Below are 25,953 nucleotides of genomic sequence, written 5' to 3' on the forward strand. Positions count from 1 at the left end.
TAAGGAAGCGGCAGTAAGTATTCTGACCTCTCCCTCTCCTCGCCAACACTTGTTATCACCTATCTTGTTTCTTCTAGCCATCCTTGTGTGCGTGGAGTGGCATCCCACTGGGGTTCTGATTTGAATTTCTCTGATGACGGAAGATGTGATGAATCTGCTTATTGACCATTTGTTTCTCTTCTCTGGAAAAATGACTACTCAGACCCACTGCTCATTTTGCAATTGGATTATTTTCATTTTTTCATTGACTAGTAAGAGGTCTTCACATATTCAAAATACAAGTCCCTACTGGATTTGCAAACATTTCCTCCTCATTTTGTAAGCTGTCTTTTCACTTTCTTGATGGTGTTCTTTGAAGTTAAAAAAGACGTTTATAAAGTCCAACTTACTTTTCTTTTGTTGTTTGTGCTTGGTGTCCTACCTAAGGCTTTGCCTAACCCCAAAGAATGAAGACCCACTCTTCTATTCGTTAAGAGGTTTAGCTCTTATCTTTAGATCTACAATCCATTTTGAGTTAATTTTTTATAGGGTATGAGGCAGCAGTCCAAATTCATTCTTTTGCATGTGGATGTCCAATTGTCTCAGCACCATTTGTCGATGAAACTATTTTTTCTTCCATTGAATTGTCTTGGCACCCTTGTCAAAAATCAACATGAGGATTTATTTCTGGATCCTTAGTTCTACCTCATTGATCTGTACATCTATCCCTCTGCCAGTACCACACAGTCTTGATTACTGTAGTTTCGTAGTTAAGTTTGGAAATCAGAAATTATGAGTCCTCTAACTCTGTTCTTTTTCAGTGTTGTTTTGGCTATTCTGGGTCTCTTATATTTCCATATGAACTTTCGGATCACCTTGTCAAGTTCTGCCAAGAGGCCAGCTGGGATTCTGATCGGATCCCGTGCTTCTTCAATGCCATGTTTGGTGCCACATTAACCCACCTCTTTTCCTAATGCTCAGGGAACCATGGCCTAGAAAGCACACTGCCTTAGACACCAAGAGATTGGGATGGGAGCCTGAAGTCTACAAACTAACCAGGTACATGACCTTGAGCAAGTCAGAACCTCTAGGAGCGGGGGACATAGAGGCACTGTGCCCCACCTCTGCTGCTGGACAGTCCTCTCCATAGCATCTGTCTCAGCCGTGCTTCAAACCCCTCCCCATCATTCCTTGCCTGCTGCTTCATGCAACCCAGGCTTGACTTCAAAATCAAGTTCCCACAGATGGGGAAATCACAGTTGAAAGTACCAGAACTGGCCTCTGCATCCATTCCACTGTGATAATTATAATTACAAACCAGATGTTGTTTGCCGTACATTCTCGAAAGGAAAACTATGCAACATAAAAATAATCCCTAATTCAACTTTAATAAGTTGGGGCAAAAACTGTCAAACAAGTCCATAAAAATGAAGGAGAGGGCACAGGAGGGATGAAAGAAGTAGCTTAATTGCAATTAATTTCTTAATCTTCCACAGAAAGATCAACAGTTACTGATAAGCTGCTAAACTTGATAAATACTAGTTTAAGCATCCTATTTGAAGTTGTAAATGCCACAACCTATAAAACTAACATATGCACTCCAAATTCCTGGAAATGAAGGCGATTAGGTCATATAGTAAATACCTAAGACTAGAAAAACAACACAAGAACATAAAAACAGAAAATGTAAATAAGATGACAAGTAACAACAAACATATCTGTTACAACAATAAATGTAAATGGTTAGATTGCTTTCAAAAATCTCTTTGACTTGCAAAAAAGTTACAGAGCTTACAAATTCATGCTAGGTCTAAAGAGTTTTGCAGACGAGACTTTTTACCACTTAAAGAATACATCCATGATGTACTGTTGACTAAGAAAGGCAGGCCCAGTGGCAGTATAATGCTCTTATGTAAAGTCACATATATCTCTGTGCCGAATGTTAGCTGAGCCTAACAAATCAGGGCAAGGCCTCCAAGTCACTCTGTTTCAATTCCAATCCTGGCCTCGGTGCTGGCTAACTGTGTGGACTCTGTGCTTCATTTCTGCTCCTACAAAATGAGGGTAACAGTATTTGCACACCTGGGGTGATGGTTAAACAAGATACAGCATGCAGCACAGTGCCTAGCACACTAGCCAGTTATTATCATTATCAGTAACATGAAATGAGAAGGGTCTGGAAATATGTGTGACAAAGAGTTAACAGTGTTAAGGTTTGGGGTGGGTTCTGCTTTTTCATTAGTATTTTCTGTATTTTTTTTTTTTTAGATGTTTACAAAGGACTTCTATCAATGGGTTCAAAGAAAGGAAGAGGGAAGGAGTGGGAGCAAGAAGAGAAAGATAAGGGAGTAAAACAGGATAGACAAAATGCCAGCAAGAGTGCCTCCTGGAAGCCAGCGCAGGGGCTGGCCTGGCGGTCTTCCCACTAAATGAGGCAGCACCAGGGTGGCTCCCATGGGAGCTGGGCTGTCCAGCCTGTGAGAGTCCAGACTGTCTCATACTTGGCCTCCGAGCACACCAGCGCCAGAGAAGGCCTCCAGGAAATGGAGCTAGAAATCCCAGCCTGGCCAGGGCAGAGGGGTCAGTGGGTCAGATTCAGACCCTGGGACCACGACAGGCCTGCCCATCTATCACAAGAACTGACACCCGTCCCTGACAGATGCTCCAGTTGACATTTCCCAGGTCTCGCTCAGCATGAAGACTGTGTCGGGGAATGTCCCCAGTCACAAATTAACATTCACATAAATAACAGGGTGCTCTCCACTAAAAAAGAAAAATGACTCTTGATGCAAGAACGTTTGCCAAAATATTGAAAAGTGTAACTTTTCTTTCTGAGTTCCCATATCTCACCAGCTGGGCCCCAGCAGATTGTGGCCTTGAGACGTGAGGTGGAGGAGAGCTCAAGGAACAAGGTCCAAGTTCCTTGTTCAAGGTCCTTCTGACAGCCCCTTCCCTCGGCTGGCATCCACCCTGGGGCAGCCCAGTCCACACAACACACACACCAGCTGGAATTAATCAACCTCTTTGCCCTACTGTCGCATCAGGCCTCCCTGCCTCCTTGAAGGCCATGCACACCCACCTTTCCTCCCGTCCTCTGACTTGGCTGGGGGCCAGCACTTCTGAGCTCCTCCACCCCCAGCACGGTCCCGACAGAACCTGCATGGGTGGGTCAAGCCGCTGGGGGGCAGGGGCACTCGTCTAGCAGCACCAGTGTATGCTTTCTTCCTAAACGTGTGTCATTTGGGGTGCTGAGGATCGTTGTGAGGGGGCTAACACCTCCATAAGCAATGTTAACTGGTGACAGGGACCTTGGGCCAAGGTGTCACCAGCCATGTGCACCCATAGAACCCCAGGCCCCAGAGACACACTGCCACCCAGCCATCCCAGACCCCCAGAAGACTCACCCTGGTGAGCAAAGCCCACTAAGTCCTACCACGGGGCCGACAGGCCTGATGACCCCAGGACCATTCCTCGGCATTCACCCAGGCTCACTCTGCATCTGCCAACTCCAATGCTCTGAGAAGAAGCTACCAACATACCTTCCCTCAAGACAGTAGGGCCAATGCCACGCCAGCACCACTGTCTTAGTCTGCTCAGGCTGCCACAACAAAGTACCACAGTCTGGGCTGCTTCAACAACAGAAATGAACTTCTCACAGTACTGGAGGCTGGAAGCCCAAGATCAAGGTGTTTGCAGGGCTGGTTTCTTCTGAGGCCTCCTCTCCTTGGCCACTTTTTCCTTGTGTCCTCACATGGTCACTCCTTTGTGTGTGCGTGTGTCCAAATTTCCTCTTCTTATAAGGATGCCAGTCACATTGAACCCCATGTGACGTCATTTTAAACTAATTAACCTCTGGAAAAACCCAATCTCCAAGTGCAGTCACATTCTGAGGTACCTGGGAGGCTAGGACGTTGATCTATGAATAGGGGGTGGGGACACAATTCAGCCCGGAACAGCCTCTGTGCTCCAATGTCACCCAGATGTGGTGCTGACTATTGGCAGAGGTGCTGGGTGGTCCCTGGGTCCTGAAATGACAGAGCTGAGTGGGGCTGCTTCTCAGAGAGCACTCCAGATAGCAAGAAGGAGGGGTACCACCTGGGCTGGGCACCCCTGAATCAGGCAAGGAGAAAGATATGACTCCAGTGAAGTCATAGCATGCCCAAGGCTGGCCACATGGGGCACCCAACACTCCCCCTACTAGAGTGGACATTCCAGGCCCTGTGACACAGAGCAGTGAGTGCAGGCCCAGGGGGATGAGAATGCTGCACAGCCAGTTTTAAGAGGAACAGGCGAGAGGACCTGCCTTCCAAACCCCCTCTGTGGGGACCAGCAGGAGCCCCACTCCAGAGCCCCACTGGGGGCAGCTCCAGGCAGGCATCTCTCCTCCATTCCTGTGGAGAGGATGGCTCTATCCCCAGAGGTAGCTAGGGCTTCTGCCATGGAGCTCTTCACATGCCCCCAACACCCCAAAATTTCCCGGGAATCCCAAGGCTGAGCCTACACAGTTGCTAGAAGGGAATGCAATTCTAGATGGGTAGCATGATCCGACACTCTTTCCAGAGAGGAAGCCCCAAGTTCCAGGGGCCCAGGAGGCCGTGTCCTGCTCCTCCAGGAGGGTCCACCTGGCCAGAGGGGAGACGTGGGCCACCGAGCGTCCAGTGGCCCGGGTGGAGGACAAAGATTGGTTTGGTGGGCAGGGCTTCTCCCCAGGGGTTGTGGGACAGCTGGCCCCCACAGGAAGCAGGCAGCCTCAACCTGGAATCCCCTTTACACAGGTCTGGTCGGGGTGGGGGCAGGGCGGCCAGTCAAGGCCACAGCAGGAAGCCGGGACGCTGTGTCATGGCCAGAACAGTGAGGGGGAGATGCACTGCCTGGCGGATGTGCCCCTCAGCGGCAGAGCAGACACAGGAGCCCTGACGGGGAAAATGCAGGCCTCGCTGTGCAATGCTGGCTCATCCCTTCTCTCTCTAAGCCTCAGTTTCTCCCAGAGGTCAAAGGAAGGACTGAGAGGGTGAGACTGGGAATGGAGGGGACCTGTCCTCTGTGCCCACATGTGCTGGGTCCCCAGGTCTGGAAGTTTTCCAGGCAAAAGAGCCTGGCTTACTCTTTTCACCAGGGGCTGCCCCTTCCCTGGGTCCCTGGGCCACCGGCCCCTTTTTGGACATCTCCGTCCTCACAGGCACAGAGAGCCTGGCACCCTGCCCGACTCTGGTTTCTTTCAAATCCGGCTTCTGTTCCTGCTTGGATCTCTGGGGCCTGCCGCGGTATCCAGGGCAGGCTGACCGCCGACCGTCCTCTGCCCGCCTGCCCAGCTGCCGCTCCCGGGGCCGGCAGCCCTCCCAGGGCCTGAGGCTCTCTGCGGCCCCTTCGAGTCCAGATTTCCCAAAACAAAAATCAGGCCACGCCATCTGACGAAGGATCTTGTCTGGTTTATTTATGGGAAGAGCCGGGGCTCTAAGGGCCAGGCTCTCTGGGCCGTGGCCAGGATGCTCTGCAGGCCTTCAGACACTCCCCGTGCTGTGTCCTCGCTTGCCGAGAGCTGTCCCGGGTGAAGCGCTGGGCTCCAGCACCAGCAACCTTGGGATGTTCATTAAGTCCAGAGCCAGGACGGCAGCCCACATGGCCCCGGGCCTCTCTCTGAGTTGCAGGAGCCTAGACATGGAGCCAGAGTAGCAAGGTCAGCCATGACCAAAAGCACCACATTCAGGATAAAGGCAGGCTCAGTGGGCCCAACTGTCACTGGATGCCACTGCTGGGCACTTAGGGGAGGAGGACGCGTGGGATCGGGCACCCCATGGGATCCTACTCCCCACAGGGGACCAGGCCACCAGGCCTCACACGAGGAGACGAGGGCAGAGTCCAGGGCAAGAAAGGTGACATCAGGCAAATGTCCGGTACCCATCCTTCCTCCAAATCCCTGCCCCACAGACACCCCTGGCACTGCCTGGCATCCGTGCAGGGCAACACAGCCCACCCACCAGCAGTGATGAGCCTGGGCCCGCAGAGCCTCCCCTGGAGGCTAGGCAGGTGAGCTGGTGGCAGCTGCAGACCAGGCAGCTTCAGACCACATGCACCCCATGCTGTCCCCAAGAGAAGGCTGCTGCCCCTCCTCCTTCAGGCCTCCACCCGCAGTGGTGCCTCCTCCTCAGGGCCGGCTCGCCTCACCCGCCCAGATGACGTGGTGTGGCTGTTGTGGAAAACAGTGTGGCGGTCCCTCAAACAGTTAAAAATATAATTACCATATGGCCCAGCAATTCCCCTTCCAGGTATATGCCCAGAAGAACTGGAAGCGGGGCGTCAAAGGGATATCTGTACACCCACGTTCTCAGCGTTATTCATAACAGCGGAGACGTGGAAGCAAAGCAAGTGTCTATCAGATGAATAAACAAGCGGAATATAGTATATGCACTCTGCACCGGAATACTACTCACCCTGCGAAATAAAGGAAACTCTACAGCATGCCATGGCACAGACGAGCCTGGGGGCACTGTCCTAGGCGAAAGAAGCCAGTCACAGATGCCGCGCGATTCCACGCGTGTGAGCTACTTAGAGTCGTCAAATTCCTAGCGACAGAAGGGGGAATGGCGGTTGCCAAGGGCTGGGGAAGGGGGACAGAGTTTCAGTTTCGCAAGATGGGAAGAGTTCTGGGGATGGATGGGGGTGGTGGTTGCACAACAGTGTGAATGTGCTTAACACCACTAGACTGTATGCACAAAAAAGGGTTAAGATGGTAAATGTTATGCGAAGTGTATTTTACCACAATGAAAAAAAAATTTTTTTAATCACACCCAAGCGTGGCTAAAGGCCAGAGGATCCGATCTCACTTGCCAAATCTGAGATAACTTGAACAAAACAATAAATAATGATAGTAATGGGTTATAACCCACAGAATAAAATAAATATCCACGAGTCCACACTGGTATAAATAAATAATTGAATAATAAATGGAGCAGGAGGAGAAGCTGGTCCTCACAGTGGATTCAATTAATTGACGTAGAAGAAATGATGGCAGATACAAGATCACCATGGTAAACACCACCGTAAGGATCACCACAGGTGAGAATCATCCACCGATGCTAAGAATCAGTGTGAGAAAGTATGCGGATAAACAGAACGTTCGCATAATCTCAGAGTATCTCTCCAGGAGATACCTATGAATTAAGAAGGGAAAAACAGTAAGTTTACAGGGGAGAACCCCCGCAGATGAGGGCAGGGGTCCTCAAAGCAATGAGGACCACTCCTGCCAATAGCAAAACAACTGGCCATCACGTACCCCGACGTGGCATGCTGCAGAGCACACATGCCTTTTGGGGACATTCCTGCCCCAAATGCATAAACTCAGTCCTCGGTCTGACCTGAGGACACATCAGACAAACCCACGGGGATGCCCGCTCTACTAAAGAACTGACCCGTCCTCTTCAAAAGTGCCTAGGTCAGGAAAGACAGATGGAGGAACGATCTCATACTGGAGAACGCGAAGGAGATGCAACAATTAAGCACCACGCGGAATTCTGCATGGGATTCTAAGCCAGAAAAAGGTCAGGAGTTGGTACGCGGGTAGGATTCAGATGCAGTCCAGAGTCTGAGTGACAGGAGAACATCGTATCCATGTGAATCTCCTGGTTTCCATCACTGTGCTGGTTAGACGTTAACGCTGGGGGAAGCAGGGTGAAGGGACTTTCGGAAATTTCTGCGCCGTTTCTGCAACTTTGTTCTAGGTAAAAGTTATTTTTATATATTTTTTAATTTAGATTCAATTAGCCAATATATAGTATGTCAGTCTCAGAGGTAGTGTTCAATAATTTATCAGCTGCGTATAACACCCAGTGCTCATCACATCATGTGCCTTCCTAATGCCCATCACCCAAACTTTAAACACATAAAAGAAAGAATGCACCTGAGGCCACTCTCAGCACCCTCTGGCCAGTACATTCTTCATCGTTCGCTGGTTGCCTGTTGGGCACGTGCTGGCCACTTCCCCCTGGAACAGAGGCACCAGGCTTGGCTGTTACACCCCCATGTCCAGGGGCAGGCCCTGCAGGAGCAATGAGTTCCCGGGGATGAAGCAGCAAGTGCAAAGGCCCTGAGGAGGAAACGAGCCCAGTGCATTCCAGGAACACCAAGGAAAAAAGTGTGGCCAAAGCAGTGTCCTTGGGCAGAGGCCCACGACTGACTCCTACCCATGTGTACCCTGCTGCTCCCCTGGGGAACCCTCTCCAACCCTCCAAACGGCGTGTGGGGCCCACCAGATGCCCCAGGAGCTCCAGGATTCATGCCCGCTAGGTTGTCCCAGGGTCTTAGGCAAGCAAGCCACCCCCACCAGCCAAAGGGGTATGTCCTTCATGGACATGAATGGGACTGAGCCATCAGAGCAGCACCCGACACCATTGTTTTGGTGACTCTCAATCACATCAGACACAGAATGAGTTCAGGACTCCGGGCTCTGATCCCCAGGACCTGGCTCTGAGCCTGGGCCACACATATGGGTTCGCACATTGGCTCACACCCATCTGTGCTCCAGCTGCAGTGCCACCCCTGGTTTCTGGCAGCCAGTGCTGGGGCAGATAGCAGCAGGTGCCCTTTGCCCTGTGCGCCCAGGGGCATGGCCGCACACTCTCAGTGGCTGCACCTGAGGGTTCTCAGAGTTATTGCTCTATGTCCTGCTGCCCAGTGATGCCGCACGTCACCACTCTTCTAGGCTGGGCCACCGAGGGATGGCATGCTTCGAACAAATGGTGCGGCTCTTCTCACTCTGCCTGCTGGCAACAGCATGCTTCAGGCAGGGCTGTGCTCCACGCTGAACGCTCCGGTTATAGGGGCGCAGCCTAAGGACCGCAGGGAGGATGTGGCTGGAAGAGGTGTAGTCCTTCACTGACACTAGAGATTTCCAAACGGCAAACGGGACATAACCAGAAATAAACACCAGCTCACATTTCCTGCGTACTCTGGGCCAGATCTGCACCAGTGGTCGTCATCAACGAAGCATGGTAACAACCTTCGACAGAGCCAGAGGCCAGCATTCCCAGGCAGATGGATGAAGCCTAGTCAGGGGACACACGATCAGCAGCACTAACTGAATACATGGGACTCGGGAATGCAGGGCAAGAGAACTACGGTGTCTCTGGACAGGAGGGTTCCAGAGAGCCATGCATTATGAATAACAACTGCACTGCTACCCTTTCTGCCTGCTGTGGGAAATATAAATATGAGCGGCTACTTGACAATAAAGAACACAGATTGATGGTTTCTGGACCTGACAAAAGAGATAATGCATGTGCACTGAGGATTTTTGCAGGCACTGATGGGACAGGAGACAGACGGGTTAGCACCCCTTCTCCCCTATTCCTCTAAATCTGCATCAACACTTCACGATATTCCACGTGGGCTCAAGGAGCTTGTAATACATTTTTAATCGTATTGTTATATATAGACAGGGGCCCTGCAAAAAATATTTGCTGGGAACTCCTGCACACCCTAGGGACAGCCGTGCCTCTGGGAACAGTCTAGAACTGTTAATAATGAGTCTGAGTGGGCGGGGGGGGGCAGGAAGATCAGCTCATCCAACATGACGTACTCTTCCTGGATTGTACAGGACCACAGTGTGGACAACCTAAGCCCCCACCCCACCTCAGAGCCCTGACCACTGCCCACAAAGCTTCCTGAGGCTCTGGCTGGGGTCCTCCAAGACACCCCATTTCCAAACTTCATTTCTAGCCCTCCATGGCTTACCTTTTATTCTCTTCTGCCCGTGGGAGTTGGGGGTTGGTTTCTATGGGTCACTGTTATCAAAAGAGAAGCTGGGTCACCATCAAAGAAAAGCCGGGTGCTGCCCGACCTCTGCCCCGTCTTCCCAGAGGTGGGCAGAAACTTTGCGTGTCAGCTCTGTCCACAGGGCCCCTGAGCCATTCTTCCTGCAGTTCTAGGCACTGTGACCCACCTACGAGGGCCTCTGGCTTCTTGCTTAACCGCTCGGAGTGAGTGCTAACCCGCAGCCTCCCTCCTTGTTGAGATGGCGGGTAGATGTGGGAAAGCAGCCCAGCCCAGTGTCCCTGTGCTCTCCCCAAATCAGGGGCACAACTCTGTGCTGCTTTGTCCTGACAGACTCGCACTTCCTCAAAAAGTGCTAATCTTCACGAAGGAGGCTGGGGCGCTATGCGTTCCTCCAAGTAAGTCAGATTAATTAGCTGAGTCACACATGAGGGGCCTCTTATTCTTGCAGGGTTTGTTTACAGGTCAGAAATGAGACCGGCTAGAAGCTCCCTCTAGGTTTTGAGCACCACCAAGCAGGACCAGCCCGGCCCAGGAAGGCCAGGCAGACCCAACTGCTTCAACCCTGGGACCCCACACCTTCAGAACCCCGGGCTCTGGGAAGCAGCAGGGCTGCCCCAGGCACTGGCCCTGTCCCCCCAATGCCCCTCCCCCACAGCACTGCCAAGGGCCCCACTGTACCCGCTAGGTGGCCTCGACACTGAGCTCTCAGCTTCCAAGGAGGGCTTGCTGGAAAGTGGAGAGGGGCCAGCTTCTAGAGTAGGCAGGAAATGTCAAGATTATCCCCCCAAATCCCTCAATTCCTGTACAGTTGAGAAAATGTGGGTTTTATAGACACCCAACATGAGAACTCTTTCCAACACCAAATGGGGAGCGCCACCGAGGCAGTCTAAAGAGGGAAGAAAAGAAAGTCCACATGCGGACATCTGGCACTGAGACCCTTTCTGTCGGCCGGTCACTACTGCCTCCCAGGGGAATAGTGCAGGGGCGAGGCCTGGAGAGCTCCTGCTGCAGTCCGTTGGTTTCTGCTCCAAAACCAGGCCTCTAGCTCCCGCCTGGGGGTTGCGGGTTTGTTTGTCGTCCTCAAGGTGGGACAGCATCCAGCGCCAAGACCAGGCCTTTACAAGTGTTGAAGAAACAGGTTCTGGTCTGGGAAGGAAAGCTGGCTTTGAAAAGACATAAAGACGAATGTGGCTTCTGCTTCTCTCTTTCTCTGTGGCGCACCCGGCCCCCTACAGCTCTGTCCTGCCCTGCACCAGAAGCTGACTGGGTGGGCAGCCTCTCCCTGGCTCTTTTTGCAAAGAAAGACACGAACGGGAAGTCAGAGGCTGGACAGAGAGGCTTCTCTCTCTCTGTGCTTCACCCTGCAGGTAGGGGCAGCCTCGGCTCCCCCTCTCGGTGGTCCCCAAATTCCATCCACCCCTGTGAGTTACATGAGGTAAGCCTTCATTCCACTCCCTGCTGGTGGGGCATCTGAGTGGATCCTCCGGGACGCTGGCTCCTGGGCATTACCCACAGAGCAGCACTCACTCTCACAGCCCGGTGTGCTGGCCCCACCTCCTGGGGTTGGGATAGGACTTCCACATCTGGCCAGATTCTTGCCCTGAAGAATACAGGGTTAGTCTGCTCCCCGCAACCATGACACGCAGGCAAACAGAATCCAAGGCTCGCCCAGACGTTCTGAGCCAAGCACACAAGCCCCTCCCACTGCTGCTATGGGCAGTCCCCACCAGGAGGAAAGAGTCAGGGTAGGATGACTGGATGCTCTGGAAGGAATTTAGGAACAGCCCATCAAGGTCATTCTCAGCGCACATACCCTGAACGTCTCTTCCAACTGAAACAACTCGAAGGGTCTATGCTGAGAACGAGGGGGTATGCAGGCCACATACCGTGGGAGGAGGCTGTCCCATGAAGAGGGAGGGACCCTCCAACCCAGGGCACCCCATCCGGGGAGGAAACAGCCTTCTAGGTCACGGTCCGGAAGACCATGCACACAGCCCACAGACCTCCAAAGCCCCCTCCTGATGGGGACATCCTGCCCAGTAGAGAAAGTGGCCTCACCACCACAAAGGCCCCCACCAGCTAGGGAAGAATACAGAACATGCAGACAGGGGCACGTGGGTGGCTCAGTCGGTTAAGCCTCTGTCTTTGGCTCAGGTCGTGATCCTGGGGTCCTGGGATCTAGCCCCATATCCAGCTTCCTGCTCAGCAGGGAGCCTGCTTCTCCCTCTCCCTCTGCTCCCCTTGCTTGTGCTCTCTCGCTCTCTTTCTCTCAAACAAAGAAAATTTTAAAAAGAAAAGAAAAAAAAAGAAAGAACACGCAGACAGGGAAGGCTCAGTCCAGAAGCAACAAGAGCAAACAACAGCCTGAGACCAGTGAGGTCTAAATTTTCCTGAATACGGTTATGAAACATAGTATAAAAACCAAAGACAACTCTTGAAACAGAAGACACATTATTTAAAAAAACCAACAGTATCGACAAGTTTAAGAAGCCCAAATCTATAAAAGATCTATAAAATCGGTTTGGTTGGTACATGGTTGGGAGTGAGATGCTCTCATCCTCTTGAACGGAAAGAGTCCACAGATGCTGTTTGGTTTCTGGTGGTGAGTCTTAGAGAAACTTAAGTTTAAGAAGGTTTTAAGAACTGAGAGTTAATGGCTAGCAGGATAAAAACAGGATATATATCTTCTAAGTCACTGCAAAAAGGAAAAATGTAGAAAACATAGTCTAGACAGCAAAAGACAAGAAAAATATTTTAATCACTAATTAAGCGAATCTTTGCTGAGCCGTGAAGGAAAGGAAGATGCCCGGGGCAGAAAGAAGCATCGAGACCAAGGCCAAGCTCCCCCGTGAAGCCCGTGCATTGTGGGTGGCCTTTACCAAGACAGGGAGAACTCAGGGGTGGAGGCAGGACTGAGGCCTTGCTCTGTTCTGCTCCGGGAGCTGAGGATGGAGGGCCTGGGACAGAGGAGCCAAGACTTCTGTTTTGGAGCTGTTGCCCTCGAGACGGCCGTGAGTGGGCCGAGCAGACGTGTGGAGAGACAAGACCAGATTCCAGGGAAAGGCCAGCCAAGCCATCAAATGCCAGAGGATGGTCATGATGGCCCAGAGGAGGTGCAGCAAAAGGAGAATGGGGTCAAGCCCCAGGACTCCACCATGTGAAGGTGGGGAAAAAAGGAAAGCCAGGAGCCACAGCTGTCACACACGATGCTGTGATGGTGTGGGGGGAGCGTGGGAGGCCTGAGACATGGGACAAATGACTGCATCCCACGGTTGGGGGGGACCTCAGAGGCAAGGTTTCTGAGAGAGCTGGAAACAGGCCAGTATCTCCAGGGACGGACAGGGCCACCATTCAGGGGCAATAAATACCAGGGCCTGACCATACTATAATGGGGAATGGCCTCCAAGGGAGCTATGGGAGCGGTGGGAGCAGTGCTGGGCAGGTGGGCTGACGGGGCCCACCTGGAGCATGGAGGGGGTTCATCCCGCTGGGAGGGGCCGCTGCCAGCCTGAGGCCTGCAGTCAGGAATTTAAAGATAGATTCTTTAGCTAGGTTGGGAACTTTCTCCGGCTTGGAGGCCAGAAAGTGAGGTGGAGGGATGGGGTTTGGCTCTGCAATTCATCAAAGAAGCCAGGAGTTGAGGCAGCATGAGCATGAAGACAGGCAGCAGGGCAGATGAACATAGGGCTGGGCGGCAGGGTCCGGGGGTGGGGGCGGGGCAGCCCGAGTGAGGGAAGGGGTGTGGGGCCTGCTGAGACCAGCTCCTCCGCGTGCCCCTGAGCATGGCCCACTGGGGGATGAGAGGGGACGAGTCTCACATGGAGATCAAGGCCAAGAAATGATGACAACATCACAACCACATGCATCACTAAGAACGGGCAATGGGGTAAACCTTGCAGCTAAAGACTAATCAGTTTGAGGCGTTTTCCTCCATTTTATTAAGATACAATTGACATTCAGCACTGTGTACATTTAATGTGAACAGCGTAAGGACCTGATTTCCATATGTTGTGAAATATTCACCACGATAAGTTTAGTTAATATCCATCGCCTCATATAGTTACCAAAAAAAAGTGTTTTTCCTTGTGATGAGGTTCAGTTTGAGTTTAAAAAAATAAGCAGCGAGCTGTTTAAAAAACTGGCAAAAACACCAAGTGACAGGCAAAGAAAAATGCACTTGTGGAAAGCAGGGTGTCTTTCACATCATAAAAAGAGAATTCAGATCAAGAAGCAGGAAATGACTCGCAGAGACCCCTGTTTTATTGACAATTCCTGGTGAAAATAGGCAGTCACAAAGTTTGCAAACCAAGTGACTTCCGCGGCCTCCCTGGGCTGCCGGCACATCTCCTGACAGGAGTGGAGGGATGTGGGTTGTTTTAGTAATGAAGCCAGGAAGGCTGATTTATGGGGGGACATGAAAGCCTAGAGCTGAGAGCACATGGCAACATTTCTAGGAACTGATCCCAGCCTCTCCTGCCAGCCCAGCCTGAATGCCCTGATCTGTCACCCTCAGCCTCCCACCCCTGGCCCAGCAAAGCTACAGCCTAGATCCCTACGAGGGGCGGCTTCTCTGGAGGCCAGGGGTGGGGAAGGGGGAGGCTCCCTACCTGTTCTTCCCCTGCCCACACACTCTCTGGCCGGAAGCCCCCAGCAGAGCCTGCCATGGTCTTGGCTGTGCCCTCCTCACCCCCTGCCCCAACATTTGGAGCCGGGCCTGTCTCCTAGAGCGTCCCTGAGGACCCCCTGTTCCACTTAGGTCCTGGCATCATAGGGGCGTAAGGCCCAAATGTCTACACTCCAAATGATGAAGACGCTGCTGGCGTGACCCCCTCAATCTCAGAGAAGGAGCTCCCCATCTAGGCCAAATCAACCCACGCTGCAGCACTAGCCTGACTTGCTCAAGAAACTCCTCATGTCCCTTGTCCCTTTCCCGCACGGCATCTTCGGCCACCTCCTCTCCAGGGACAGCAACACACCTGGGTCTGTCTCTCCAATTACCCTCCAGTTACCACCAGAACTTCCCCTCCCCTTCACACACACCCTTCCAAGCAGGTTGGCCTCCCCGACCTATGTCTCCTGTCCCACACACTCAGCACCCATGGCCTCTGCCCCATCTCTCCCAGGCCACTAGGGACCTTCACACCGTCCTCTTTCAGCTTCTCTCAGGCCCCCTCTGGTTTCCATGGCACCAGTGGCCACAGGTTCCCTCATGCTGCACTGGCCTTGTAACAGACCAGTCATTCCCTTCAAAAGCCCCTAACATTCACAAAGCTGAGCGAACAGCCAGAGACAAAGACAACTGCAGAAATTCCCCAAGGCTCAGAGCACCCAGGTTGTCCGCCATGCTCGTAACTCCACAAAAAGCTGGCCTAGACCAGGGCATCCCTGCCAAGTCTCCAAGGAGACCAGCTCTCCTCCTTCCTCCGGAGTCTGGCAGTGGTGTTCGGTGCCCGAAGCTCCGAGGAGCCCAGGGTGCTGGCTGGGAGACTGGATACCCAGACGCCTGGCAAGAGGGTGCAGACAGGCTCCCTGGAACTGAGGAAGAACCCAGGGGCACCCAGAAATGTGTGAGGGGGTAGGGGTGGAGGCAGGGGAAGTGGGCCCTTGCAGGAAACTGGGTTTGGGTTGGGTAGAGATGGGTGTTGCTGAATGGGTGAAGGAAACTTGATTTAAACCCACAGGTATTGAAATCTGGAAATAGGGATTAACTGGACTAGGAATTAACACCAAAGGAACAACCCAACCACACGCAACAGCTCAAAAGCTTTTTAAACTTTCCCCTAAATCACACAAGTTATTGGAACCAAAAACACAAATGCTTTTTTTTTTTTAATGACAAGAGAATTCAGCACATTAAAATCTGAGATGAGACCAAAGCTGCCACCAGGAGTAAATTCACAGCCTCGAGTGCTCCAGAATTACAGAACAGGATGAAATATGTGAAGTAAGCCCCCGAGAAGGTAAAAGAGAGACCAAAAATGAACCTAAAGTAAATAATAAAAACCTCATGTATGATAGGACTGTAAAAATACACATACGTAGAAAAATGGAAAATGGTCCCCAAAATATCAGTGGTGGCCATATTCATTTCTATGGCTCCCATAACGAGTAACCGCAAACACCCATTATTTTCCAGCTCGAGAGCTCAGAAGGTCAATATGGGTCTCACTGGGCTAAAATCAAGGTGATAGCAGGGCTAAGTTCCTTCGGGAAGCTCTAAGAGAGAATCTGCTTCCCGGCCTTATCCAGCTTTGAGAGGCTACCACGTCCCTTGGCCTGTGGCCCCTGCCTCCGTATCCAAAGACAGGAGTGTAGCATTTTCACATCTCTCTCTCACTCTGATCTCCTCCCTCTGCGTCCCCTCTCCCATGTGTGAGATGCCTGGGATTACACTGGGGTACTAGAGCGTCCTGGACAGTGTCCTTATCCTAAACTCAGCTGGTTCGAACCTTCCTTCTACCTGCAGCCTTAATTCCCCCTTCTTGTGGAACAGAGCATGGCCACAGGCCCCAGATCTGGACATGGAATCTTTTGGGGGCCATTATTCTGCCTTCCATGCTGGTTATGTCAAAATGGTAGGATTTCAGGCTTTTCATCTTCTTCCTTACATTTTCTACACTGTTTGATGTTTTGGGGTTATAATGAGCATATATTTTGTATGCACAAAAAATAACTTTCAGTTGTGAACGTAACAGAAAACCAAAAAAGATAATAATAATAAAGGAAGAAAAGAAAGAATAAGAAAAGCATCCTGCTACAGACCCCACTGGGGACTTTGCAAATGACATTTTGACCTATCTTTTGTCCTCTTCCCCTGACTGTGACCCACCTGAGGACAGGATAGGCTTTTTTCTTTCTATGTCCCTAGCACTGAGCACAGGCTTTTTTTTTTTTTTTTAAACTACAGCAGCCTTAAGCAAATATTTCTTGAACTTAGGATAAATCCCTTTTAAAGGAGGCCCTGATTCTGGGGGGAATGATGTGCACACTCAAAAATGTACTTCAAAGCCGAGATCCAAATAAACATAATGATATTACTGAAAAGCCCTCATACATAAAACTTAATTCAGAAACAGCCTGGGAAAGGCGAGCCAGCAGACAGATAAAGTGTTAGTGCTTGGGCTCTGGAGAAAACCCTTCTTCTGCACAGAGCCAGAACAGAGATGTTAAAAGCCAGAGAGGCTCCACAGAGCAAAAGTCCTCAACACAGCCCCCCCACAGACACCAGCTGGCTGAGACCTCCTCGCTGCAGCAAACCCCCACTACCCATCCTGGCCAAAAGGACAGGCTGGTCCCCACTGCAAAAATGCCCCACTATGACCCAGCCCCAGGCTCTGGGGATCTCACCTGCCCCTGCTGCCCCAGGGAGAAACCCCAGAAAGTAGAGGGCATTGCTCCAGGGCCCAGCCTGGAAGTGCCGCCCCTGAATCTACCGGGCTGAGGGAAAGAGAGAATCGGGCCCAGCTGAGACCTGTGCAGGGCTTCTAGATCAAATCCCTGCCCTGTCACTTCCAGGCTAGTTGACCTGTTTCCGTCAGTTCTTTCACCTGTAAAATGGCACAATATTACCTACTTCGCAGAGTCATCAAGAGATAAAAATGAGATGATGAAGGCAAAGTTAACTCAATTATCATGTTTCCCATTTTACAGATTGGGAAATTGAGGCTCAGAGAGGTTACATGACCCTTCCAGGGTCAGAGAGCTTAATGACTGGCTGACCCAGGTCTGCTGTCCCCAAAGCTGGGCTCTTCCCGCAACCACACTGGGACAGAGTTGACAAGGGCCTGCCCTATGGCTCATGGACACCAGTCACCCTGACACAAAGCTGAGCACACACCTTCTTCCCCAGGCAGTGCCTGAGTAACTGAGGGACCGAAGTGGATTTAAAGAGTCTCGCTCTTGCTGGAGGGGAGGCGGGTGGGAGAGATGAGGTGACTGGGTGATGGGACATTGGGGAGGGTATGTGTTATGGTGAACACTGTGAATTGTGTACGACTGATGAATCACAGACCTGTACCCCTGAAACAAATAATACATTATATGTTAATAAAAATAAATAAATTAAATAAATAAATAAAGTGTCTCCCTTGTGGGTTCGTTGGGTTTGAGCATGCTGAATTCTGGATTTGATGCAGAACGTGGAACCAACCCCCCCACTGGGAAAGGAATATAAATTAAGACATGACCCCATCTGCCCTGCAGCCCCCCAGAAGTGCTCTCTCACCCAGCAGAGGCTTTAAGAGGGAGAGGCAGCAGAGAGCAGGGTGGCTGTGGGGGGTGCGAGAGAGACAAGAAAGGTCAGCCTCCCACATCTCCAGAGAAGCTGGGTCTATGCACGGAGCCTGTGAGCACCCGTCCAAGGCAGCCCAGGCTCCCAGCTCAGGGGCTCCTGGGAGGACCCTGAGAAGCCAGACCTGGCCTGGCATGGCCCTTCAGCAGCCTCTCACCAGTTTCAGGAAGGGAAGCACAGAGCAAGTTGGAAGCCCATGCAGGTGCCACTTAGAGCAAAGCCCTCGGCAGGCACTCAGCTGCCAGGATGTCTGCATCTCACGCCACCACACTTATGAAAATAGATGGGTGTCATGCCAGAGCACCCCAAACTGAGAATACCAACATTCTCAGCAGAGGCAGAACTGTCTCCTACTGGGGTCCTCTTGGACCAGGAAGGAGCTCTGAGGGCCTGAGGGCCAGGGGTCCAGCTCCCCAAACCCACTTTGCCAGCAGCACCATATAGATGTGTCCACACACACATGTGCGCGTGCCCAACATCTGTGATTTGGGGCTGGATGCGGACCATGGGAACCACCTCCTACTGGCACAAATGAGCAGCAAACAAGCAAGCAGGATAAAGAGAGGGAAATACAAGACAGAGACAGGACTTTGGAGACAATAGCACAGGATGATGTTGTGCGAATGTGTGCAGGGAGAGCTTCTCAGAGGACGTGATGCTGGAGCTGAGGCCTGAATGACAACAAGGAGCCAGTTATTCAGAGACCTAGGGAAGCAGGTTCCAGGCAGAGGGAACAGCAGATGCAAAGGCCCTGAGGCCAGAACGAACCTGCCATGTTTGGGGAAGGGAAAGAAGGTCACTGCGATTGCACTGCGGAAAACAAACAGTGGGCAGGTTGGGGCCCATGAGGCCAGAGATGTGGGCGAGACAGATCATGGAGAGCCCCATGAGCTGTGGTTAGAAGTGCACATTTTCTGTTCTCTGTAGTGGGAAACCCCTAGCGGTCTTAGGCAGAGGCTGATGAGATCCGGTCCCCACCTCATTTGCTCAGGGCATGTTGCAAGAATTGTAAGGGCAGCAAACATGAAAGCAGGGGCCAGCAAGGAGGCGGCATAAAGCCTCCCTCCCCCTCTCCCTACGAAATGCTCTTGTTCAGGTGGGACCTGGCTACGGCTGAGTGCCCGTGGATGAAAGGCCCTCGCCAGATCACAAACTGCCTGACACAGAGCGTGAGGTCCCAGTTCCAGCTCCAGGTGAGATGGAGTGAGCACGCTTCACCTCATCTCCCCCACTGGATGCAGCTACACAATATGGACTGAATGCATGGAGCAGCAACGGGAGGATTCTGGAAGATAAACAATAACATGCGGATTAGAATTACATGTGCAATTGGGAGCACCACCAAATCAGCGGTGCATTTACTACCTTTCTATCTCCCAGTGTCCCCTCAGCCTCAGAGACGCGGGGACAGAGAGAACTCGAGAGAAACCCTCTAGCTGTAGCTCAAAGTGCACACTCAGAGAGTGGAGGAGCTCCCCCATTTTTTTATTTCCTTTTTCTTTTCTCCATTCTCTCACACTCCAGTCCCGGCCAGCCCACGGGCACCTAAAACTCTGAGGGAAGGGAGCCTTACTCTGCAGCAGAGGGGCTGTGGTCCCAGGAAAGTGAAGCGAACAGCCAACTCCTGTTGCTCTTTTCCCTCAGTGTCCTCTCATGCAGTAGCAGGCAGCATGCCACACGGCAAGGCCCAGAGAGCCCCGACTTTCTGGCCAGAGAGCCTTAGGGAGCCTCAGGAAACTGGAAAATACTAGGGAGCTAGTGGACACAGCAGAGCTGGAGGAACCAGCGCCATGAAGTCGTGTGTCATCTCTTGGGCTCATCCCCCGAGCTGCGCATCTGGCCCTAAACAATACAGCACAGCCTTTGGGAACTGAATTATGAGACAAACCAATGCCCAGGTCCCAGACAGCACCCCCAAGGCTTGGGAAATAGACCCAACTTTGAAGAGAAGGCAGGTTGGAACTTGCAGCTTGAACCTAATCACTGTCAATGATCTGATCAACAAAAAGATCAGCCTCCTCCAGGGAATTCAAATAAGACTACAGCAAGACGATAGCATTTAAACAAGGCTTCACGTCTCACAGCACAGTATCAGGATGTCCAGGATACAGTCTAAAATTACTTGGCATCTGAAGAGCCAGGAAAATCTCAATTTGTGTGGGAGAAGACAGTCAATAGATGTCTACACTGAGATAACACCTATGTTGGGATTATCTGACAAAGATTTTAAAGCAGCTATTATAAAAAGGCTCCATAAGGTAAGAGCAAAAACTCCTGAAACAGACAGAAAGATAGTATCAGCCAGAGATGGGAGATATGAGAAAAAGAATGAAATGGAAATTCTAGAACTGAAAAATACAATAACCAAAATAAAAAAACTCCCTGCAGAGACTCCACAGCAGAATGGAGATGACAGAGGAATGAGTCAGTAAACTTGAAGGTCGACCCATTAGAAAGTATCCAATGAACAGCAGAGAGAAAAAAAATATTTTTATGATGAAAAGAGCCTTAGGGACCTGTGGGAAAATACCCAAAGATGTAACATTGATGTCACCAGTGGTCCAGAAGGAGAGGGGAAAGAGTGCAGTGACGAAAAAAATAATTGAAGAAATCACGGCTGAAAACATCCCAAATTTGATGACAAATACAAATCTACAGATTTCAACACCATAATGAACCTCAAACAGGATAAATCCAAAGAAATACACTCCCACACATGCTATAATCAAACTGCTGGAAACTACAGACAAAGGGAAAGTCTTTAGAAGATACAAAGAAAAACAGTGCATTACTCACAGGGGGGAAATAGTTAAAATTCTCATCGAAACCATGGAGTCCAAAGGAAGTGGGGAGATACTTTTTTAACATGCTGAATGAAAAGAACTATCAACCCAGAATTCTATTTCCAGAAAAAATACCCTTCAAGAATTACGGAGACACAAAGATATTCTCAGATGAAGGAAAACCATGAGAGTTTGTTCCCAGCAGACCTACCCTAAAATAGTTGCTAAGGGAAGTTCTTCAGACAGAAGAATGATGCTAGAAGGAAAACTTGTACATTAGGAATAAAAGAAGAACAACAGAAATAGTAAATATCTGGAAAAATATAATAGACTGTTCTCTTAAGTAGAAAATTATAATGTTGTAGGATGAGGTTTTCACTGTACATAGCTGTATAAAACAAAACTACAGGAAGAGGGCGAAATAAATGGCCCTATACGATACTACAGTTTCAGCATTCAACTTGAAGTTGTAAAAATACTGGTTCTCAGTAGACAGTAAAAAGTTAAGAATGTTTATTGTAACTCTTAGATCAGCCACTAAAACAGCCATATAAAGAGTTATAGCCAAACACACAGATAAATTAAAATGGAATACTAAAAAACATGTTCAATAGTTTAAAATAGAAGAGCAAAATAAACCCAAAGCAAGCAGAAGGAAGGGAACAATAAAAATAAGAGTAAAAATCAATGAACCTGAAGACAGAAAAATAACAGAGAAAATCAATGAAACCAAGAGCTTGTTCTTTGTAAAGATCAATAAAATTAATAAATTTCCATCAAGACTGACATTTTTTTGAAAGGAAAGAAAATACAGAATTTTTTTGCAAGAATATCACTAAAATGACTTCACAGGCATTAAAAAGATAAAGGAACACTATGAACAACTCTATGCCCATAAATTCAACTTTTATTGAAATGCATGATTTCCTCAAAAACCACAAACTACTAAAACTCACCGTAAGATGAAGTAAATAGCATGAAAAGTCCTATAACTATCAAAGAAATTGAATTCATAGTTTAAAAGCTTCCAAAAAAGAAATCTTCATGCCCAGATGGTTTTACTGGCAAATTCTACCAAACATTTAAGGAAGAAATGATATTAATTCTACACAATCTCTTTTAGGAAAAAGAAGAGAAGGAAATATTCCCAAACTCATTTCAGAAAGCCAATATTACATACCTTGATACTAAAACCAGACAAAGATAGTTCCAGGGTAAAAGAATTATAGACCTATATCCCTCAAGAACAGATTAAAAAAAATCTTCAACAAAATATTGGAAAATCTAATCCAGGAATGCACAGAAACTATAATATACTACAAACAAGTAGAATTTATCCTGTAATGCAGGCTGACACAATATACAAAAGTCAATGTAATCTGCCATATTAACAGACTAAAGAAGAAAAAAACATGAGATCATAACAAATCATGCAAAAAAAAGCATCCAATAAAATTCAACATGCATTCATGTGTAAAAATTTAAAACTCTCAGCTAACTAATACAGAAAAGAATTTCTTCAACCTGATAAAGACCATTTACAAAAAAACTAAAGCTAATATGATACTCAAGCATAAAAGACTGAATGTTTTCCACCCTAAGATAGGGAACATTCTCACTTCTCCTATTCAAAATTGTACTGGAAGTCCTAGAGAGTGCAAAGAAAAGAAATTTTAAATACCTAAATAAATGGAGAGATATACTATGTTCATGGATTGAAAGACTCAACACAGTAAAGATGTCAATTCTCCATAAATTTGTCTATAGATTTAAGGCAATTCCAATCAAAATATGAGCAGGGTTTTTTATAATAGAGACAAGGTTATTCTAAAATGTATATGGAAAGGCAAAAGAACTAACATCAGCTGCGACAATTTTTAAAACCAAGAATAAAATGGGAGAAATCACTCTGTCCAATATCAAAACCTAACATAGTTATATTAATCAAGACAGTGTGATGTTGGCAAAAGGATAGACAAATAGATCATGGGGCTGAGGTTGACAGTGGCTCCGAAAACAAGAAATATGCCAGGGCCCAGGTGTGTGTCCTCAGAGAACTCCAACCATGTGCCTCAGCTGGGGGCCACAACCCCCAAAGCGGTGCAGCTGGCAGTGAGAGGTGTGTGTGGCAGGAGGAGGGCAGTACTGACTCTGATCTGGAAGAAGCCAGAACAGAAAGATTCCAGGATGTTCCTGGGATCCTACCACTCTCAACTCATTGGCTTTCTCAGAAGCTGTCCTGAGTAAGGCTAGGGAGAATACAGCTCATGCCCATAAATGCCCATGAGTGGACCTTCTCTGCTAGTGTCCTAGGGAGGGACAGGAGGTTGAGAACCACAGGATGGCAGGGCCAAGGATCCTCTCAGCTGGGCCTGTGTGCCTCTTGAGTCCCACAGCACTCTGCATCTGCATACCTCCACACTTGGGATGCAGAAAGCTAAAATTCTGGCTGCCCCTACACAGCTCCTAGAATACCCTGAACCTCTTCTCCACTTGGCAAACCACTACTCAACCTTCAGGATCTGACTCTAATGCCCCCTCCTCCTTCTACAGACACAAACTTGGGCCTATACAGAAGGTGGTGGGCGGGGGGAAGGCAGGGCAGGGGCAGGGCCAGTAATGAGAAAATAATTAGTCAGTAAAGAATGTGCTCTGGAAGAGGCTCAGTGCCCCCACTTCCCATGCACAGGGAAGCCAGCCCAGTGGGAACCAGCCCACCACACCTCCCTACAAATCTCTGATCATTAAAAATGCCCACATGCTCTGTTCCAGCCGTTCTGCTCATAATAGCCACCCTACAAACACTACCCCCACTTCAGAGCACTAGGAGATGGATTCACTGAGCTGTGCTTTTAATGGCAAAAAGCTGGAAATGACCCAAGTACCCAAAGCATGTGTTCCTGGAGGAAGGCAGATGCCCAGGGAGGAGTGTCTGGCCCCAGCAGGCTAAAGGGAGGGCAGGAGGCCTCTGTTTTGTCCATCAGCCTTGCTGGACCTCTAATCTCTACTGCTAGGCCCTGTGCCAGCAGAAATCCAAGCAGATAAACCTGACCTTGGAACCGACACCCCAGAGGGAAGCAAAGCCACAAAATCATTTTCTGTAGCACCAAGTGCTCCTGCAGGCACTAGGACAGTAGTCTGAGCTCTCAGGGAAGGTCCCTCTGGGGACAGCCTTAGTCCTACAACAAGGCCTGACAGGAGCCAGGGCCTGAGGGGCTGAGGAAGCACACCCGGGCAAGAGGCTCTGAAGGGGATGGGTGTCAGCCAGCAGCTGGGTGGGGTATGAGCTGAGGGGTCCACCCAAGGGGGTCAGTCCTGCCTCTGTTATGACCCCAGAAGCCCTTGGGGGCCAGTTCAGCACCCTCAGTAGAGAGTGAGCACTCACCAGGGGCCAGCCTGAGTCTAGCCCAGACCCCCTGCCAGTGTGGGGCAAACACTGCTGCCCACACTGCATCCCTGTCCCCAGGTTGCCCATCCCTGCTCTGCACTGCCATCCACCCCAGCAGATGCTGTGGGGGCATCCCTACCCTCCACAAACCACATTGGCCATGTGGGGCTCCAGCACCCAGCCGACCCAAGGTGGGCATTGCATATCATGCAAGGACAGCTCTGTGGCACCGCAGAAGCTCTGCCCACAAGGGTTCAACAGCTTAATGACCCTGAGCCTGGGAGCCCACCATTCTGTAGGGGGTTCCCATGACAGGCTGCACCATTTGCTGACAGTGTCATAGAGCACTCCAGGCTGGAAGCCAGAGAAAACTGAACCTGTATGACCTTCATTCTCCACACAGGTGTCCAACAGAATCTCTGAAACATGAATCAGACCTGTCACCCACCTGCCCCAAACCGTCCAGCCCCAAACCCTCCAGCGCTTCTCACTGCATGACTGTCCCACCATCTGACTTCTCCTTCACTCAAAGTTCCTGTCACTGAGATCTTCTTTCCGTCCTTGGCGCATTTCAACTTAGTTCCTGCCCCAGGGCCTTTGTAACTGCTGTTGCTTCCACCTGGAAGTCCAGGTCTTGACTCAAAGGTCTCCTCCCTAGAAGGAGCTTGGCTAAAAGTGCCCCTTCCCCATCATGCTCCACTCTACTACTCTGTTCTATTTTTTATAACACCATTTTCCAATAATTGATGTGTGGGCTCTTTAGGGGGTCACTGACTGCCCTCCAACCAGAAGATCTCAGGAGAGAAGAGTTTTCCTTGCTGGACCTTCAGCCCCCAGACTGGCGTATGGCACCTCACAGGCACTCCATAAACACAGGAAAGTCACTTCACCTTCAGAGCCTTCATTCCCCTCTCAAGGTCACTGTCTCACACAGTGGGCCAAGTTCATTTCCTCCTGGTGTAAGCAGGGTGTATACAAGAGCAAGTGCAAAGGAAGTGTTTAGATCGAGAATTTTGGCGTGCTGAGTTCTCTCTGGTTTATAAAACATTGGGCTTGCTTGCTCGGAAGTGGGAAGACAGACACTGGGAGTTGTCTGACACGCACTGTCTTAGCGGCAGGAGGATCTGAAGGGATGTGGGGAGGCTCCGGGACCATCTGACAAATGACCACCTCGGGGATCTGCAGAACTCAGCAGCACCAGGAGAGCGCACTTGAAATACCAGCTGGAAAGGTCATGCACGCCAGCTGGAAAGGGAGCTGCACAGTCCCACAGGCAGGCACAAGGGGGGCACAGGGTGGCCGCCACTGCTCCCAGATCAAGGGTGCAGGTGGGCAGGGGGCCGTAGGGATTCCCTGTAGTGTGGTAACCACCCGCGAGGACTTCATTTTCTTTTCCTAGACACATATTTTGGGAGGAATTCTTTTTAACTGTATGCACCGAATAAATTCTCCCAAAACGACATCTCCGCCCATAGATGGGGGCTAACAGGAGATGACACCCCAAACCCTCCCAGAGAAGTGCCTCCTTCTTGGGGTACATCTGGTGTCCTCCATCACTGGCTTCCTGGCCCCAGACCATGGTGTCACCCAGGAGCTTTTTAGAAATGTGGGATCCCAGCCCCACCCCTGCTGAACCAGAACCTGTGCTTCTGTAAGTTCCCAGATGATTTGATGCTCATTAAAGTCTGCGAGTAGTTACCTCTGTGTGTGTGTGTGTGTGTGTGTGTGTGTGTGTGTGTGTG

The 25,953-nt window shown here is 50.1% G+C and overlaps 1 protein-coding gene and 1 long non-coding RNA gene across 2 annotated transcripts in view; both read right to left on the bottom strand.

The window, feature by feature from the left end:
* Positions 1–25,953, bottom strand: part of ADAMTS2 (ADAM metallopeptidase with thrombospondin type 1 motif 2) — a 223,772-nt gene that overhangs the window by 163,492 nt on the left and 34,327 nt on the right. The window lies entirely within an intron of this gene.
* On the bottom strand, positions 5,389–7,194 carry LOC121100777. The gene is made up of 2 exons (XR_005832582.1): positions 6,411–7,194; positions 5,389–5,631 (listed from the first exon to the last, which is right to left on the bottom strand). It is a non-coding gene; the product is annotated as an uncharacterized LOC121100777 (long non-coding RNA).

This window comes from Ursus maritimus, unplaced genomic scaffold (genome assembly GCF_017311325.1).
Source record: "Ursus maritimus isolate PB19 unplaced genomic scaffold, ASM1731132v1 scaffold_5, whole genome shotgun sequence".
NCBI classification, from domain to species: domain Eukaryota; kingdom Metazoa; phylum Chordata; class Mammalia; order Carnivora; family Ursidae; genus Ursus; species Ursus maritimus.